The 20,509-nt window shown below is 43.3% G+C and overlaps 1 protein-coding gene across 1 annotated transcript in view; it reads right to left on the reverse strand.

The window, feature by feature from the left end:
- LOC124798371 (trehalase-like) overlaps nt 1-20,509 on the reverse strand; it is a 323,119-nt gene that overhangs the window by 292,738 nt on the left and 9,872 nt on the right. The window lies entirely within an intron of this gene.

Genomic DNA, 20,509 nt, shown 5'->3' on the forward strand with positions numbered 1-20,509 from the left:
AGTCTCGTTCCACAGGCCGTACAGTCGTCCGTCCGCCAACAAGCGTTGCTGTGGAACAGCGTCAAATGCTTTTTGCAACTCAGTAGACACCGAATTCCCCGTTCGCCGTGATCCATTTCTATCAGGACATCATGTGAGAAAAGCGCCAGTTCTCTTTTGCAAGTTCGATGTTTTCGAAATCCGTGTCGGATGCCACGGACGAAGTCATTCTGTTTGAGACACGTCATCGAGTACGCTGCGTATGCATGTGAATCTCACGCAAGAATTTTCCGTGCTGTCACCTAAGGCATTTGCTCAAGCTGAACTGAATTTAGTGACACGGTAGGCATATACACTAGCGGAAGAGTGAAGGCCTCCGCCGACGACGACCTAAGGCAATACAAATAGCGGTGAAATGCAAAGAGTCATCAACTGTTTGCCTTTATTACAACTTATTCAGGTAGAATACTGACAAACTACCAGCAGAGACAGTGGCCAATCACCCAAATCGGAAAGCAATTGAGACGTTAGCAACTGCGCCACTACTCACTTTCACAACCTCCGCGTCCAAAACAGCCTCACCACTCCGTACCCACCACGGCGAGCATTTACTCTGCGGTCTCGGCTGAATGATGCTGTCTATCCATTCCTTAAAATTCTTTAACGCTGTCGTCACAGTTACATTGTATTTTTGTTTTGTACGTCGCAATCCGTTCAGCCAAAGTCACAACTTTCCCTGTGAACTGAAACCCTCCATTGTAGTTAATACAGCGTAGGTATTTCGAATCACTTACTTCAACAGTTTCTGAGATAGAGAGTCTGGAACTTCGGAAAATGAACAACCGTAATATAGGACAATTGACTCTCCCCTTAAAATATTTTGACAGGTCTAGAGACATTTTCCGACAGCATTTCCTCTTCTAAATTCTGATCTGAGTCCAGTTCATTCCGTCGATTAACATGGCGAGCGAAAGTGCATACAAGACTGTGGAGAAGTGCTTAATGTTGGCGATCAATTAGGCTTCACGGAAATTTATAACGCAATATCTCTCGGCTAATTTATCGGTCATTCGAGGCGTTGCGTCAACTTGCGTGCTAATGCTCTTACAGCCTCTTAAGATAAGCCGAACATGCAGTTCTCGGTGTGCCTCTCACGCCACTTTTCCTGTGAATGCCAAGCTACATTGTGACATTATTCTCAGTGTTTGAATTTATCATCTTATCGCTGTCAGCAGAAAACATCGACCTTATCTTAAGCTGTTCAGGTTGGGGAAAAAGCAAATGGTCGCACACTGGAAGCTAGAGTTAGCGAGTTTTCAGTTGACACTCAACTTACAAGGACGCAGAAAGAGCAGAGAATGAGACCTTTGGGTTTCAGGTCCCCTTGAAGACTAGGTTATTTAAGCCAGAAGACAAGCTCGTAGTTCTCGAACAGTAGAAATTGAGAGTTTTTAAGAATTTAAAGTTCCTCTCATGTGCATACCATCAGAGGCAAAACTACGTGTCAGACTGCGATAGTGTAACCCACAGTAGTGGGGAAAGCTGCCAGTAGTGCTTTTTGTTAATGTGGGTTGCATACATTCAGAGGCCCCCACTATTCTCCTTAACCTACCGTCCAACTAAGTGGTTTGTGACCCCTGGGAACAGTCTGTCCTTCTGAGAAACCCTACCTTCCCTCCCCCTCCTCATCCACAAACCCTCTGCAAACCACCAACACTCCTCCCTCCCCCTCACTCAGGCCTGAGTTATTCGAATACCCCCTCACACTCTATCAAACTGATCGATTAATTAATCAAATTTATCAGATAATTAACACCTCCTCTCCACCCCCATCCCCCCTCCCCTTCGCCACCTAGAAACCGGTGGGAACAAGATAGTCGATTGCCCATTTGGTGGCAAACAGATTGCAGTGTATGGAATAGTGTTTAAACAACTTCTGGTGTACAAGGGAATGTGTGGAACATTGTTTATTTAAACAACTTATGGGATAAAGGGGAGTGCATGGATTATAGTTTAATTATTTAAAGAATTTGACATCAAATCCATAGCAGGTATGTAATATTATTTAAACAATTTCTGGTAGACAAGGTAATGTCTAGAATACCTCTTATTTAAACAATTTATAGCATACAAGGTAGTGTTTGGATATATGGTTTATTAATTTACTTAAGGAATTTATGGGGAAATAGACTGCAGTATATGGAATATTGTTTATTTAAGCACCTTGAAAGTGACAAGGCAGTATGGAATATCTAAACACTTATGGTAATTTTTATTCTGATCATGAACCATGGACCTTGCCGTTGGTGGGGAGGCTTGCGTGCCTCAGCGATACAGCTGGCCGTACCGTAAGTGCAACCACAACACAGGGGTATCTGTTGAGAGGCCAGACAAACGTGTCGTTCCTGAAGAGGGGCATCAGCCTTTTCAGTAGTTGCAGGGGCAACAGTCTGGATGACTGACTGATCTGGCCTTGTAACAATAACCAAAACGGCCTCGCTGTGCTGGTACTGCGAACGGCTGAGAGCAAGGGGAAACTACAGCTGTAACTTTTCCCGAGGGAATGCAGCTTTACAGTATGATTAAATGATGATGGCGTCCTCTTGAGTAAAATATTCCGGAGGTAAAATAGTCCCCCATTCGGATCTCCGGGCAGGGACTAGTCAAGAGGACGTTATTATCAGGAGAAAGAAAACTGGCGTTCTACGGATCGGAGGTTGGAATGTCAGATCCCTTAATCGGGCAGGTAGCTTAGAAAATTTAAAAAGGGAAATGGATAGGTTAAAGTTAGATATAGTGGGAATTACTGAAGTTCGGTGGCAGCAGGAACAAGACTTTTGGTCAGGCGAATACAGGGTTATAAATACAAAATCAAATAGGGGTAATGCAGGAGTAGGTTTAATAATGAATAAAAAAATAGGAGTGCGGATAAGCTACTACAAACAGCATAGTGAACGCATTATTGTGGCCAAGATAGACACGAAGCCCACACCTACTACAGTAGTACAAGTTTATATGCCAACTAGCTCTGCAGATGACGAAGAAATTGAAGAAATGTATGATGAAATAAAAGAAATTATTCAGACAGTGAAGGGAGACGAAAATTTAATAGTCATGGGTGACTGGCAATCGGTAGCAGGAAAAGGGAGAGAAGGAAACGTAGTAGGTGAATATGGATTGGGGGTAAGAAATGAAAGAGGAAGCCGTCTGGTAGAATTTTGCACAGAACATAACTTAATCATAGCTAACACTTGGTTCAAGAATCATAAAAGAAGGTTGTATACATGGAAGAAGCCTGGAGATACTGACAGGTTTCAGATAGATTATATAATGGTAAGACAGAGATTTAGGAACGAGGTTTAAAATTGCAAGACATTTCCAGGGGCAGATGTGGACTCTGACCACAATCTATTGGTTATGAACTGTAGATTAAAACTGAAGAAACTGCAAAAAGATGGGAATTTAAGGAGATGGGACCTGGATAAACCGAGAGATGGTTCAAATGGCTCTGAGCACTATGGGACTTAACATCTATGGTCATCAGTCCCCTAGAACTTAGAACTAATTAAACCTAACTAACCTAAGGACATCACACAACACCCAGTCATCACGAGGCAGTGAAAATCCCTGACCCCGCCGTGAATCGAACCCGGGAACCCGGGCGCGGGAAGCTAAACCGAAAGAACCAGAGGTTGTACAGAGTTTCAGGGAGAGCATAAGGGAACAACTGAGAGGAATTGGGGAAAGAAATACAGTAGAAGAAGAATGGGTAGCTTTGAGGGATAAAGTAGTGAAGGCAGCAGAGGATCAAGTAGGTAAAAAGACGAGGGCTAGTAGAAATCCTTGGGTGACAGAAGAAATATTGAATTTAATTGATGAAAGGAGAAAATATAAAAACGCAGTAAATGAAGCAGGCAAAAAAGAGTACAAACGTCTCAAAAATTAGATCGACAGGAAGTGTAAAATGGCTAAGCAGGGATGGCTAAAGGACAAATGTAAGGATGTAGAGGCTTATCTCACTAGGGGTAAGATAGATACTGCCTACAGGGAAATTAAAGAGACATTTGGAGAAAAGAGAGCCACTTGTATGAATATCAAGAGCTCAGATGGAAACCCAGTTCTAAGCAAAGAAGGGAAAGCAGAAAGGTGGAAGGAGTATATAGGGCGATGTTCTTGAGGACAATATTATGGAAATGGAAGAGGATGTAGATGAAGATGAAATGGGAGATACGATACTGCGTGAAGAGTTTGACAGTGCACTGAAAGACCTGAGTCGAAACAAAGCCCCGGGAGTAGACAACATTCCATTAGAACTACTGACGGCCTTGGGAGAGCCAGTCCTGACAAAACTCTACCATCTGGTGAGCAAGATGTATGAGACAGGCGAAATACCCTCAGACTTCAAGAAGAATATAAAAATTCCAATCCCAAAGAAAGCAGGTGTTGACAGATATGAAAATTACCCAACTATCAGTTTAATAAGTCACGGCTGCAAAATAATAATGCGAAATCTTTACAGACGAATGGAAAAACTGGTAGAAGCCGACCTCGGCGAAGATCAGTTTGGATTCTGTAGAAATATTGGAATACGTGAGGCAATACTGACCCTACGACTTATTTTAGAATCTAGATTAAGGAAAGGCAAACCTACATTTCTGGCATTTATAGACTTAGAGAAAGCTTTTGACAATGTCGACTTTAAAATTCTACAGGTGTCACGGGTAAAATACAGGGAGCGAAAAGCTATTTACAATTTGTACAGAAACCAGATGGCAGTTATAAGAGTCGAGGGGCATGAAAGGGAAGCAGCGGTTGGGAAGGGAGTGAGACAGGGTTGTAGCCTGTCCCCGATGTTATTCAATCTGTATATTGAGCAAGCAGTAAAGGAAACAAAAGAAAAATTCGGAGTAGGTATTAAAGTCCATGGAGAAGAAATAAAAACGTTGAGGTTCGCCGATGACATTGTAATTCTGTCAGAGACAGCAAAGGACTTGGAAGAGCAGTTGAACGGAATGGACAGTGTCTTGAAAGGAGGATATAAGATGAACATCGACAAAAGCAAAACGAGGCTAATGGGATGTAGCCGAATTAAGTCGGGTGATGCTGCGGGAATTAGATTAGGAAATAAGACACTTAAAGTAGTAAAGGAGTTTTGCCATTTGGGGAGCAAATTAGCTGATGATGGTCGAAGTAGAGAGGATATAAAATGTAGACTGGCAATGGCAAGGAAAGCGTTTCTGAGGAAGAAAAATTTGTTAACATCGAGTATAGATTTAAGTGTCAGGAAGTCGTTTCTGAAAGTATTTGTATGTAGTGTAGCCATGTATGGAAGTGAAACATGGACGATAAATACTTTGGACAAGAAGAGAATGGAAGCTTTGGAAATGTGGTGCTACAGAAGGATGCTGAAAATTAGATGGGTAGATCACATAACTAATGAGGAGGTATGAACAGAATTGGGGAGAAGAGGAATTTGTGGCACAACTTGACAAGAAGAAGGGACCGGTTGGTAGGACATGTTCTGAGGCATCACGGGGTCAGAAATTTAGCATTGGAGGGCAGCGTGGAGGGTAAAAATCGTAGAGGGAGACCAAGAGATGAATACACTAAGCAGATTCAGGAGGATGTAGATTGCAGTAAGTACTGGGAGATGAAGAAGCTTGTACAGGATAGAGTAGCATGGAGAGCTGCATCAAACCAGTCTCAGGACTGAAGACAACAACAACAACATGTAAGGAATAGTGTCAACAAAACGCGCAATCTGTCATCTGCTGGGCCACACCATGCACGAGCCACATCACATATTCCTGCGTGCACAGGCCCCACAATCGCTTTTGACTGCCGTACTAATCCCCCAAACAAAAGCTTCAGACGGCTGCAACTTTTTGATATTGAGACCTGAGGAATTCGTGTCAAGACACATGCATCCCCACCCCCTCTCCCTCTTTCTTTCTGCCTCCCCCCACCCTCTTTCCCCCTCAAGTGGATGTTTCCTGTTTGTATGAACCAACATATACAAACATATAAAGACCAAGATGTGCCCCCCCCCCCTCTCCTTTTCCCTTCAATGCCCTTCCCATGCCCCTCTCATGCATATCTGGCATTGGTAGTTGGTATATCGCTTTCGTGTAATACTTCCACTGCCATGTAATCCTGTAGCAGATGAAACAAAGACATTCAAGAAGAAGTAGATAGCATCTGTCATGTCCCACACTAACCACACCTTTGTTCTTTGTTCTGAACAAAGTAGTGGATACCTGGTGAATCTCCCCCCCCCCCCCCTCCCCCATCTGTGGATGACTTGGAAATATTCCGTCACTCCATTAGCCTGGTTGGCCAATTAATCAAATCGATACCTTTATGTGGGACAGTTTTTCATTGATTCTTATTGGTGGATACCAGAATTGGAATATTTGGCGGAATTTGTTCTTTCAACCACCCAGTTTCCAAAACCTTGCCTCCTATTGGTGGATACTGGCACAGTTAGGTCATTTGGTAGGAAGTACATTACGTTGTAGGCATCTGAAAGTTTGAAACTTCATCTCAATTACATGCAACGTCTTTAACCAAACTGCAGAGGGGCTGTAGTGGTGTGTGTGCTCGCAATACCACTATCAGAAACAATGAATTGATGAATCGGGAATTTGACACAGCAGTTGGTTTTTTTAAAAAAAAACACTAACAACATATAAGCCAGTTCTCTCCATTACTTTCAGAAAGAGGAAGAAGGGCCTAGTACATGACATGATAGAGACAACAACAATAAATGTCACTGCAACACAGAGTGCACTGTGATGTATTGTGAAGCATCAAACACAACGGTCTACACCACGATCTAATCCGTAGTACTGGTAGTTGTCATGGCTAGACGTCGGAGATTGCTGCAACACTCATACATCGATCATGCTCACATCCCGATGTGCACGAGCAGTGCCCCTGGCCAGATGTTGTGCACCGCTGGTTGCTGCAGTGGGGCACATGCCTCAGTGATCGCACCAGGTCTGCAGCTGCACTCTGCCCACCAGACAGGACTGAGGACTGCCTGCTCATAGAGGGTGTCGAGGATGACAGGAATGGTTGGAATTCTGATCTCATCAATATGTCCAGCGTCAACACTCGCCATACTGAATCTTCTCAAATATCCAGGAAACATCCACTTGAGGAGGAGAGAGAGTGGGGGGAGGGAGAAAGAGAGAGAGAGAGAGAGAGAGAGAGAGAGAGAGAGAGAGAGAGAGAGAGTGGGGAGAAATGCACGTGTTTTGACAGGAATTCCTCAGGTCTCAATATCAAAAAGTTGCAGCCATCTGAAGCTTTTGTTTGGGGGGTTAGTACGGCAGTCAAAAGCGGTTGTGTGGCCTATGTATGCGGGAATATGTGATACAGCTGGAACACGGTGCGGCCCAGCGGGTGGCAGATAGGGCGTTCTTCGCAATCGAAAAAATTTTAACAGTTTCAAGTGTGATGGATTCTATTGACACTATTTCTTACATGATCAGAATAAAAAGTGCCATAAATCATTCAATACTGCGTTGCTACTTTCAAAATGTTAAGATAAACATTATTCCGCATACTGCAATCTATTTCTCCACACATTCTTTAAGTAAATTACTAAACAATATATCCAAACACTGCCTTGTGTGCCATAAATTGTTTAGATAAATAGTATTCTACACACTGTTTTGTCTACCAGAAGTCGATTTGCCACCAAGTGGACAGTGAACAAATTTTCAGGCGGGGTAGGGTTCAAAATGGTTCAAATGGCTCTGAGGACTATGGGACTTAACTTCTAAGGTCATCAGTCCCCTAGAACTTAGAACTACTTAAACCTAACTAACCTAAGGACATCACACACATCCATGCCCGAGGCAGGATTCGAACCTGCGACCGTAGCGGCCACGCGGTTCCAGACTGTAGCGCCTTTAACCGCTTGGCCACACCGGCCGGCCGGTGGGGTAGGGGAGGGGGGTCAGGGGCAGAGAGGAGAAATTAATTAACTGGTAAATTTAATTAATTAATACATCAAAATGATTGGCACACAGGGTAGCCACGCAGTCTCAGGTGTCTAGCCACGGTTCACGCGGCTTTCCCCTCGGAGGTTCGAGTCCTCTCTTGGGCATGGGTGTTTGTGTGTGTGTGTGTGTGTGTGTGTGTGTGTGTGTGTGTGTGTGTGTGTGTCTGTGTTGTCCTTAGTGTAAGTTAGTTTAAGTTAGAGTAAGTAGTGCGTAAACCTGGGGACTGACGACCTCAGCAGTTTGGTCCCATAGAACTTACCACAAATTTCCAATTTTTCCAAATTGATTGAGTGTGAGGGGGTATTCGAATAACTCAGGCCTGGAAGTGTGCTTGTGTCAGTGAGGGGAGGGAGGAGTGTTGGAGGTTTCCAGAGGGGTGAGGATGAGGAGGGGGATGGGGAAGGGAGGGAGGGTCTCTCAGAAGGACGGATTGTTCCCAGGGTGTCACAAACCACTTAGGAGAACGGTAGGTTAAGGAGAATGGTGGGGGTCATAAAACAGTTCATTGAAGGCTTCCTTGCAACAGAGCTGAAGACGTCGCTTTTAACGGAGCAAAATCGACGGATGTAAACGTAATATCCGGAGCACGCGAAGGAAGTGAGATAACACCGTTACTGTTTATAATGTATATAAATTATGTAGTAGGAAACGTCGGAAGCTCGTTAAGACTGTTCAGAACTGATGCCGTTATCTATAATATGGTAGCATTGCCATAAGACAGTTTCGATTTACAAAATGACCTGCAGAGGATCGATGAATGGTCCAGGCTCCGGCAGTTGACCCTGAACGTAAATAACTGTAACACAACGCACCTACATTGCGAAAGATATCCGCGACTGTACAGCCACAATACTGATGACAAATTGCTGGAAATAAATCTACCGTTAAGTATCTAAGAGTAACTATCCAGAGCGACCACACAAAACAGATAGTAGGAAAAGCAGATCTGAGACTGAGATTAGTGGAAAGAATCTTAAGGGGATATAACCCATCCACGAGGGAAGTGGCTTACAAGGCGTTTCTTCCACCAGTTCGTAAGTGCTGTTCATCAATCTAGGACCCTTACCATGTAGGACTGGTAGAAGAGGTAGAGAGAATGTAACGAAGAGCGGCACGTTTCGTCACGGGTTCGTTTGGTCGACGCGAGAGCGTTACGGAGGTGCTCAACAAACTGCAGTAGCAGACGGTGTAAGAGAGGCGTTGTGCACGACAGGGAAGCGTGAGCACTCTTGAGGAAGAATCGGACAACATGTTACTACATCCCACATACATCTCGTGAGGTGACCACGATGAGAAAATTCAGGAAATTAGATCTAATACAGAGGCTTACCGATAATCATTCTTTCCACACGCCATTCGCGAGCGGAACAGGGAAGGGGGCATCAGTTAGTAGTAACAGAAATATCCTATACCACACACCGTTAAGTGAATTGCGGAGTACGATGTTGATGTTCAGAAATTTTAAATGGTCGACATCAGTGAATGTTTTGATCACCTTCACACAATTTTATGACTGTCTTACTACCGTCGGACAAAAAAACTTCGCTCTTACAATACTTGTATGTTAGAAACACATGCACTGAGTTTTGTTATAGTATTTGTATGGAGTGTAGCCATGTATGGAACTGAAACATGGACTATAAATAGTTTGGACAAGAAGATAATAGAAGCTTTCGAAATGTGGTGCTACAGAAGAATGCTGAAGATTAGATGGGTAGATCGCATAACTAATGAGGAGGTATTGAATAGAATTGGGGAGAAGAGGAGTTTGTGGCACAACTTGACAAGAAGAAGGGACCGGTTGGTAGGACATGTTCTGAGGCATCAGGGGATCACAAATTTAGCATTGAAGGGCAGTGTGGAGCGTAAAAATCGTAGAGGGAGACCAAGAGATGAATACACTAAACAGATTCAGAAGGATGTAGGTTGCAGTAGGTACTGGGAGATGAAGAAGCTTACACAGGATGGGGCAGCATGGAGAGTTGCATCAAAACAGTCTCAGGACTGAAGACCACAACAACAACAACAACAAGGGCTAATGTGGTTCTCTGAAAGCAACGCACTGATGTTATTGATCGCCTGTTACCTACATCATTTATATTAGCATTAATTCCACGTCTTCGACAATAACACTTGTGTCACGTGCAAAAGGAAAAAAAATCATATTAAAAATTAATTATTTTTACTATATCCTTGAAAAATGGTTGTCGTATCAATCAGACAATTGAATGGAATGAGTACTACAAGAAAAGATGATGTGATTTGTCACGTTTAGCGGCAGACAATTCACATACATCAATAAAAGCAACGAAAGTAGCACAGAACCCTGTGGGACCTACCTTCTTCTCATGCTTCCATTCACATTCAGATCTATTCCCTGTTTATTACTCAAAATATCCACGGGTGTACTGCTGGTCTACAGTCTCCAACGGGCACAATATTTCGGCGATCATACATGTCGCCATCATCAGGTGGACCCAGTTCCCCCTGAGCAGCCATAGCGTACGGATCTCCGTACCGGCACGTTCACAGGAGCTCAGTCCGTCAGTTCACCTGATGATGACGACATGTATGATCGCCGAAATATTGTGCCCGTTGGACACTGTGGACCGGCAGTACACCCGTGGATATTTTGGTTATCAAATACGCCGGGAGAAACTCAAGAATCACATTATATTCCCAGTTTGTTGACACTGGAGGAGAGCTTGCTGCTTATGAAACGCATGCAAAACTATTGTATCGACCACACAACCAAATGCTGCTGTTAAATGAAAGAACATACTTGCTGCTCTCAACTTGCAGCCGTGCTGGTGAGTCACGCAGTGGTGGACAGTATTTTCTCGGGATACTCTTTTCCTGAAGCCGAACTGAAAGCGTGGCAGCAAATTACGTATACTGAGTTGCGCACTACTACCCTATGTGTTCCTTTCTCAAAGATGTCTGGCAACAGTGGTAGCAAAGAAAAGTAGCCTACGTTATCTCTTTCACCCCTTTATAAAATGATCTCACAACCAGTATTATAATGTCAGTAAACTGACCACGTCCGAAAGTCGTGTTGAACGGGTAACTAAGTGGAGGAGTGGTGTATGCTGCAGTGGTTTTGATAAACCTTCCTAAGTTCCACCACACCCATCTCTAACGATTTAATAATTGATTCCTTGCTTCTTTCCTGTAGCTAGACGTGCTGTCATTGTCTGGGAACAACAGATTTCAAGAGTTCTACGTAGATTGCACATTACAATTAAAGGACTACTTTTTCGAAACCGCGTGACTGACTCCCACTGCGAGGTGTGACTCCAAGATGTCCACAGCGTTCCTCTACGTGGCGCCGTGCGGCGTCGCCCTCGGGATCGACGACGCTTCAGACGTATCAACAGAAAAGGCCACGTGGCGTGTAAGGTGGGCTAATGATGTCACATTGGCATCAAATTTCACCAAAATTCTGCCCGACGCCACAGTGGAAGTGCCACACGATAGGAAGGTCGTGACACGCACTCTTACCTACATTTCACCCCTTATTAGCGACGCCTCTACGACGACGGTCAGAACGGGCACATCCAGCTGTGAAATCAAGCAATTTTTCTACGAGGGCCCGAGCGCAACGTTGGAGACACACCGCTGATCAGAACCGACTCGAAAAGGCCTCAGGGCGCCGCATAAAGGCCGTCAATGAAACAACTCCGCGCCGCCTATCTGGTGTGCGAGAACAGTTGTCTCCACTCGTTTCTCAGTCAATGCAGGGTAATCCATTTACGCAAAACGACTTCCGAGTGAGTCGCTGCTGTGCTTAACACACCACACTGTCATTCGCAAAGTGTGGGATTCAAATTCCCACCTGCTCGCACGTGTTCGGGTTTCCCGCTTCCGTAAACTGATAACAGCTAATGTCGCGATGGTTCCACGGAAGATGACAGAGGCGAACTGATTCTCTATCCGATGTCAGCTCTCCATCTCTCACGATCTAATCTTTCGTTGAACAGTAACACTAATCTACTGTGTCGCGTTATGTAACAAATTTTGTAATGGCTAATCGACCAATCTAGTTGTCCTCCAAAATACTGAATTACTAACAGTAAAAATAAATGAAATATATCCTAGTATTTTTTCTTGTAAATACAGGTATTCAGTATTAACCGCTATCAAGCGCATCGCTGTAAAGTGTTAATTGCGTCCACTAGATTTTTAAAACAGAAAGAAGCTATGTCGGCTACAGGAGGTCGCAGAAAATATTTATTTTGTCTAAATTCGTAAAAAAATTTCAGCAGTTTCTTTCTTTTAAAATTATTTTTCATAAAATAAAAATTGAGACAGTTAATTAAAAAACCACGCTCGACGAAAGTGCAAGCTTTTCGAAGTAATTTTTGACCTTTACAGTTCATACACCGGTAAAAATTATTGCTTACGATCAATTTGGGATCAAGGTGGGAATTTAAGGAGATGGGACCTGGATAAACTGACTAAACCAGAGGTTATACAAAGTTTCAGGGAGAGCATAAGGGAACAATTGACAGGAATGGGGGAAAGAAATTCAGTAGAAGAAGAATGGGTAGCTTTGAGGGATAAAGTAGTGAAGGCAGCAGAGGATCAAGTAGGTAAAAAGACGAGGGCTAGTAGAAATCCTTGGGTGACAGAAGAAATATTGAATTTAATTGATGAAAGGAGAAAATATAAAAATGCAGTAAATGAAGCAGGCAAAAAGGAATACAAACGTCTCAAAAATGAGATCGACAGGAAGTGCAAAATGGCTAGGCAGGGATGGTTAGAGGACAAATGTAAGGATGTAGAGGCTTATCTCACTAGGGGTAAGATAGATACTGCCTACAGGGAAATTAAAGAGACATTTGGAGAAAAGAGAGCCACTTGTATGAATATCAAGAGCTCAGATGGAAACCCAGTTCTAAGCAAAGAAGGGAAAGCAGAAAGGTGGAAGGAGTATATAGGGCGATGTTCTTGAGGACAATATTATGGAAATGGAAGAGGATGTAGATGAAGATGAAATGGGAGATACGATACTGCGTGAAGAGTTTGACAGAGCACTGAAAGACCTGAGTCGAAACAAGGCCCCGGGAGTAGACAACATTCCATTAGAACTACTGACAGCCCTGGGAGAGCTAGGCTTAACAAAACTCTACCACCTGGTGAGCAAGATGTATGAGACAGAGTGGGAGCGACAGCTTCGGGCTCCTCCGGCGACAGCGTCGAGCGGACAGGCCCACAGGCCCGTCTGCACTGGTGCAGTTAGCTGTCGACGGAAATTGCGGGCAGTGGGTCCCGACGCCTACTGAGCGTGCTCGGACCCAGCTTTCAGCCAGGAACCCGCACCCCTCTGACACACTGCTCTTCCTCAGGAGGGCAGTCGCTGCAGAACAGGTCGACCGTCACCGGCAACGTCTGCACCACTTAATGGACAGCACCGCAAGGGAGACACAAGTGTGTTTCAACGCACGATCTCGAGTGTTATCCAGCAGTAGAACTGGACTTCACAGACGTGTCAGGGTGTGCACTTTGAACCGGAATGCTGTTGTCCTGGTAATTTTTTCACAGTAAATCTGTCTTCTTACCTTCGTATCACATACTCTTTATTTCACGCTGCCTTGGAACTGAGCCACACAGGTTCGCATGTAGGCAGGCGGCGCACAAGTTCTTTACTACAAACACAAAGTTACACACAATCTCACACGTGTGTAAACCGAAAAATATTTTTCTTCTTACAGCTGTGTCGGGAAAAGTTTCTGTGCTGTTTCACTCGAGACCGGCTTTAGTTCTCCGGAAACCGTCACTTACTGACGAGTGGTTGCTTCTAGACGGAAGGAACTTCATTGCGAGGAGGCAGAAACTAAGTTGCAGCAGTCTGGTAAGAAAGTAAATGATAATCGAGGCAAAGAAAGTTATACTGTGAAAGTAAGCGTTATCCGGATGGCACACAATGAAGGGGCTTCCGCAGAGTGTTTGATCTAGGGAACAAGGTGATTGTAGCAGCTGGAGGAGGATATAGGCTAAGTACTGACAAAGTAAGGAGACTCGGGCGTCAGCGGTGTTCTGTATGCAACAACAGCACCAACTGATCACACAACTGGTAGAGGCTGTGCAGCACCATGACACACAGGTGACAGCGTGCACACAGAGCTTTGCTGGAAAAGTCTCATTTGCTGCAAACAGGAACTGAAATTACGCAAGACACGGCCTGCTAGCCAATGACAGACTTGCGCGACATCCTAGTAGACCCGAAAAAATTACGAAAAGGTATGAAATTAAGACAGGACTTGGGTAATGTGAAAGACCCGCAGTTTGTTGAAGAGTTGAGAGGAGGCACTACGCAAGTTTGACTGAAACAGGTCAAAAGTAGCAATACTTTGAGAGATGAAATACTAACGGCAGTGTAGAAGGAAAAGGTGTAGTAGAAATCCCTGAATAACACAGGAGATATTGTTTGTGACTCACGAAAGGAGAAAATATTTTAAAAAAAGCAGCAAATGGGGTAGGTGATAGGGAATACGGAACGCTAAAAAATGAGACTGACGGAAAATGCAGAACGACTTCATAGTGATGTTATTTGCTTGCTTTCGTATCGCTTATTCTTCATTCCTTCCTGTGCTCTAAACTGAGCTACATACGTTCGCATGTAAGAAGATGTAAGATGGAGGGGATAGAGGACGAATGCCAGGCTCTAAAAGCCTGAATGACAATGGGAAACATAGATGCCGCTTGGAAAATGAAACAGAAATTTGCAAGAAACAGAAACACTTGGTTGATACCAAGAGGTCAGATGCCAAGCGAGTACTAAGCAAGGAACGCAAAGTTCAGAGGTGGAAAGAATGTATAAAGAGGTGACAAAAGCCATGAATTATCTCCTAATATCGCGAGGTACCTCCTTTTGCACGTCCTAGTGCAGCAACTCGACGTCACATGGACTCAAAAAGTCGTTGGAAGTCCGTTGCAGGATATTGAGTCACGCTGCCCCTACTGCTGTACATAATTTCGGTACTGCTGCCGGCGCAGGATGTTTTGCACAAAATGACCTCTCGATTATGTCCCACAAATGTTCGATGCCATTTATGTCGACCAGTGTGGGTGGAAAAGTCATTCACTCGAATTGTCCAGAATGTTCTTCAAATTTATCTCGAAAAATTGTGACCCACTGACGTGACATCGTAGTTTGGGAACATGAAGTCCACGAATGGCTGCAAAACGTCTCCAAATAGCCGAATACAACCATTTAGAGTCAATGATCGATTCGGTTGTACGAGAAGACGCAGTCCATACCACGTAAGCCGGCCGTTGTGACCGAGCGGTTCTATGCGCTTCAGTCCGGAACCGCGCTGCTGCTAAGGTCGCAGGTTCGAATCCTGCATCGGGCATGGATGTGTGTGATGTCCTTAGGTTAGTTAGGTTTAAGTAGTTCTAAGTCTAGGGTACTGATGACCTCAGATGTTAAGTCCCATAGTGCTCAGAGCCATTAGAGCCATTCCACGTAAACACAGCGCACACCGTTATGAAACAACCACCAGCTTTCACACTGCCCTGTTGACTACTTGGATCCGTGGATTCGTGGGGTCTGCGCCAAACTCGAATACTACCATCAGCCGTTACCGACTGAAATCTGGACACATCTGACCAGGCCATGGTTTCCCAGTCGTCTAGTGTCCGACAGACAAGATGACGAGCCCAGCAGAGCCCCTACACGTGATGTGCTGGTAGGAAAAGCACCCGCGTCGGTCGTCTGCTGCCATAGCCGCACTGTCCCAAGGGATACGTCCTTCATACGTCTCACATTGATTTCTGCGGTTATTACACGCTCTGTTGCTTGTTTGTTAGCACTGACAACTCTATTCAAACGCAGCTGTTCTCGGTCATTAAGAGAAGGCCATCGGCTACTGCGTTGTCCATGATGAGAGGTAATACTTGAAATTTGGCATTCTCGGCACACTCTTGACGCTGTGCATCACGGAACACTGAATTTCCTAACGATTTCCGAAATGGAATCTCCCATGCATCTAGTTCCAGCTACCATTCCGCGTACAAAGTCTGTTAATTCCCTTCACGCGGGCATAATTACCTCGGAAACTTTTCACGTGGCTCACCGGAGTCCTTTTATACATTGTGACTCGATACCACCCCCTTCTGTATAGGTGCATATCATTTTCCCACGACTTTTCTCACCTCAGTAGATGTAGGATCTACGTAACGGATAGAAATGGAGGAGAATTATATAGAAAAAGGAAGTAGGTGAAGATAATACGGAAGGCATCATACTTCTATAAGAACTGGAAGGCACTGTAAATGAAAACAAAGCCCGTAGAGGAGACAAAGTTCACTCACAATTGTTGATATTCTCAGGAGAAGCAGCCATGAGAAACTCTTTGCTGCTGGAGTCAAGATATATATGAGACACGTTAAATATTCTTACACTTGAGGGAGCATGTAATAATTGCAATTCCAAAGAACGCACTGGTGACCGGTGTATGTACTATGGAAGCACCAGTTTATAAACTGGTGGTTGCAAAATACTGACATGGGCTATTTACAGAAGTTTCGGTTTTGTGAGGCTTTATTCTTATGACTTATCTCAGAAGATAGATTAAGGGAAGTTAAAACTACGTTTATAGTATTTGTAGATTTGCAGAAGGCTATGAGATTGTTAATTGGAAGAGACTCTTTGAAATTCTGCATATGGCAAGTGTAAAATACAGGGAATGGAAGGTTATTTACAATTTGTAGAGAAAGCAATTAACACTTATAAGGGTCGAAGGGCATGAAGGAGAAGCAATGTCTTACAAGTATAGCATCCAAATTAACTACAGCGATAATACTGAGGTTTATCTACTCTGAGACAACATAACCTATGAAGCTGCACTGTATCTTACTCTTTGTAATCATACCATTTTAAATAGTTTTAGTGTCGACTTTGAACTGTCTTTTCATACGGAAAACCTGATTCTGACCATGCAAGTTCCATTTGCGAATGTTGATGCCATTCTGCAATTTTTTGTGCTATCATTCGTAATTTGAATAATAATTCAATGATCATAAATTTATTTTCCTTATTTGTGGTAAGTGATTCCTTTCACCATCTGCTTCGATCTAAAAAGTAATTTGCGATTCGTTGATGTCTTAATAACTACTTGTTTGTTGCTTTATCTGATGACGCTGCGATCGAGAGGCAGTCACTCTCTCGCGAACCACTTTACTATTAAAATCGAGTGTGCATCTTTTCGTAACTTTGCCCGCCTCTCATACTGATGGATACTGTAGTGCGACTTGCACAGACAATTTTCATATTGTTTACAGGCCATCAGAAAGTTCATGTAAACGAGATCGCTATCAGGACTAATGATTCCTCTTTCTTATCGCAATGCTCCTAACTTTAGAAATATTAAGCTTGAGTTTAGTAAGGAATTTAAATGATAATGCCAAATTGGAATAATTTTATAAGTTTCTATTAAAAAGGCTATCTCTATCTATTAATTACTTTGCTAGTCAAATATTAAATAAAATCAATCATACAACTTTGAAGAGAGGTTAATACTGGAGTGGGGCAGAGTTGTAATCCATCCATAGTTTTGTTTAATCTGTACATTGAACAACTAGTAGAGGAAGCCAAAGAAAGATTTGGAGATGAAGTGGAAGTTGAGGGAGAAGGAGGAAAAACTTTGAGGTTTTCCGGTGACATTGTAATTCTGTGAGAGACAGCAAAGTACTTTGAAGACCAATTGAATGGAATGGATAGTGTATTGAAAAGCGATTATAAGAGAAACACCAGTAAAACTAAAATAAGAGGAATGGAATGTAGTTGAATGAAATGAGGCGATGCTGAGGGAATTAGATTATGGAATGAGGCAGTAAAAGCCGTAGACGGGTTTCGTTATTTGGGTTACAAAATAACTGATGATGAATGTAGTAGAGGGGACACGAAACTAAGAGTTGCTACAGCAGAAAAGCTCAGAAACACTTATGAAAAAAGAGAAATTCGTTAAATCGAAAATGATTTAAATGTAGGCTTGAAAGAACGTGGAACTAGACGATGAGAAGTTCAGAGAGGAAGAGGATAGAAACTTTTGAAATGTGATGCTACAGAAAACTTTTGAAATGTGATGCTACAGAAGAATGTTGAAGCTAAAAAGGGTACATCACATAAGTAAGAGGAATTATTGACTAGAAATGACGAGAAAAGAAATTTTTGGTACAAGCTGACTAATAGAAGAGATCGGTTGACACGGCACATCCGAGGGCTGTTCAAATGGATGTAGGCTGTGGTGGGTGAGGAAAGGTGTGGTGGTCTGCACAGCGTAGACTAGCGTGGACAGTTTGTGTCAGACTTTTGTCGGGACCAAAGACCGCTATAAAGCAACATACAGCCGAAGGAATGTGTTGTTGTGGGGGTCGTGACCAGCGCGGAGGGAAATTCCCCCCGTAACGAGCAGGCGTGGCGTGGCGTGGCGAGGCGGCGGTAAACACGGGCCGGGTAGCAGAGCAACCAGCAGGCGGGGCACTGGACGAGCCGGCGAGCGCTCCGACAAAGCTGCGGTCCCATGAAGGTAGAAAGGACAGGCGACGATGAGCCAAACGGTAGCACTCACATTTTTACTACCGAATTTCTCTGACGAGGTTGCAATTAACTTTGAGCGTCTACAAAACGCGAGCAGCTAGATATCCTTCAGCTTGTATATACGCTAACTCAGAATAATTTCTCTCCATCGTGTTTCTTATGACTGAATCTTTCGTCGCTTTATGTCTGGACGGTTTAGTCTCTTAAAGTAGCCAACTGGCACTACCTCCTTGCGCCAGCCCATTTTGAAACTTTTTTCTTACTTATTATTTTTACATTTTTTTGTTTTATTGTGCTCCTATAGTTAAATCTGCGAAACGTACGAGGTATTTAAGTTTTTTAATTTAAGTGCGCAGTTCCAGGCTAAAGGCTACTCAAATGATTGAAATAGCTCTGAGCACTATGAACATCTTAGGTCGTCAGTCCCATAGAACATAGAACTACTTAAACATAACTAACCTAAGGACATTACACACATCCTTGCCCGAGACAGGATTCGAACCTGCGACCGTAGCCGTCGCGCGGTTCCAGACTGTAGCGACTAGAACCGGCTAAAGGCTACTGGACACAGGTTAACGGCAACTGCATATGCAGCGGCTTGTGGATGACGTTAAGAGCAATAACAACGGTTATTTGTAAATTCTGTGGACCTCTCACGGTCGTCGGCTATTTTAGTCGAAATACGAGAACATTTGTTTCTGTCCAGTCTGGAAATATCAGCGTGTGCTACGACCTCCTGGAGTCCGGAACAAAGTTATCAACTTCCAGGTCAGTTGTACTGGTAGGCCGCAACTTCCAGAGAAAAAGAACTCTGAGTGAAAAGTAAATGCCACAGAAAAATAACTTACAGGTATGCTCCTCTGCTGACGGGTTATTTCCATAGTCGCACGAGATCATTCTACGTATGTAGATAGCATTAATTCAAAGTCATTAATTCAAAGTCATGTACCCTCGATGAACAGACTGCGCGCAGAGTATAAATATTTATGGAGTGTGCATTCGGACGGGCAGAACGAGAATTCTGTCCGCACCATGTCTTGCACCTCGTGATTTGAGGACGGCGCATCTAGGCCCGTATAGCGCTTAGCGTATTTTGAGTGTTATTACTTCACTGCTATAGAGAAATCTTCTTTAGAAGTACCGTGAAACTTTATATACGCGTTTTACAGACATCTTATCACGGTGAAACCAGGAACTCAAGTCAGCTTAAAGATGTGAACAGCAATGATACTGGTCTTTTCTGCCACACTACCGTGGCTCAAATTTCAATTTCTTTACGTTTTTTCGGTAACGGGATAAGAACTGACAGCCAACAATATTTTCTTACGTTTTCTGTTGCACTTATTCGTATTGTCGAATCTCTGTTCTAATCGATTACAATGACAATGGCGTCGAAGTGACACGAAGAAACAACTCGTCTGGAACTGTGAAAGTATTACAGTGGATACGGTGAGCGATTTGCGACACCAGATTGTCTATTATTATTTTCAGTTTTCGTTTATACACCCTTCTGCTTTGGACACACAAACACAACCATACACTACGTTAAAAAAAATACAAGGTCAGTGCTCGAAGTTTGGAGTTATAAAAGAAGTTACAGCCAACATTTTTTTTTTTTTTTTTAGATTTTATATTGGTGTCGAATTTGTTCTAATTAATTGCTTTACAGCCAACATTTTTTTCTTTTTTTTCAGATTTTATATTGGTGTCGAATTTGTTCTAATTAATTGCTTTACAACGACACTGTACAGGAAACTGTCTCATGCAGAAATACTTGGGTACAGAGGGTAAGAGTTTCAGAACCTGTATAAATTGGAGAAAATTAATCCGACTGCCATTTACAAATTTCATATGCATTTCAACAATACGTATACAGTGACTGGCAGTTTCCTCATGCAATTTATCTAATCCGTGTCTCGTATACACGTGTCCATAAAATGGCAGACATTGTCCCTACAGTACAACATATAAA

The sequence above is a fragment of the Schistocerca piceifrons genome, chromosome 5 (genome assembly GCF_021461385.2).
Source record: "Schistocerca piceifrons isolate TAMUIC-IGC-003096 chromosome 5, iqSchPice1.1, whole genome shotgun sequence".
NCBI lineage: Eukaryota > Metazoa > Arthropoda > Insecta > Orthoptera > Acrididae > Schistocerca > Schistocerca piceifrons.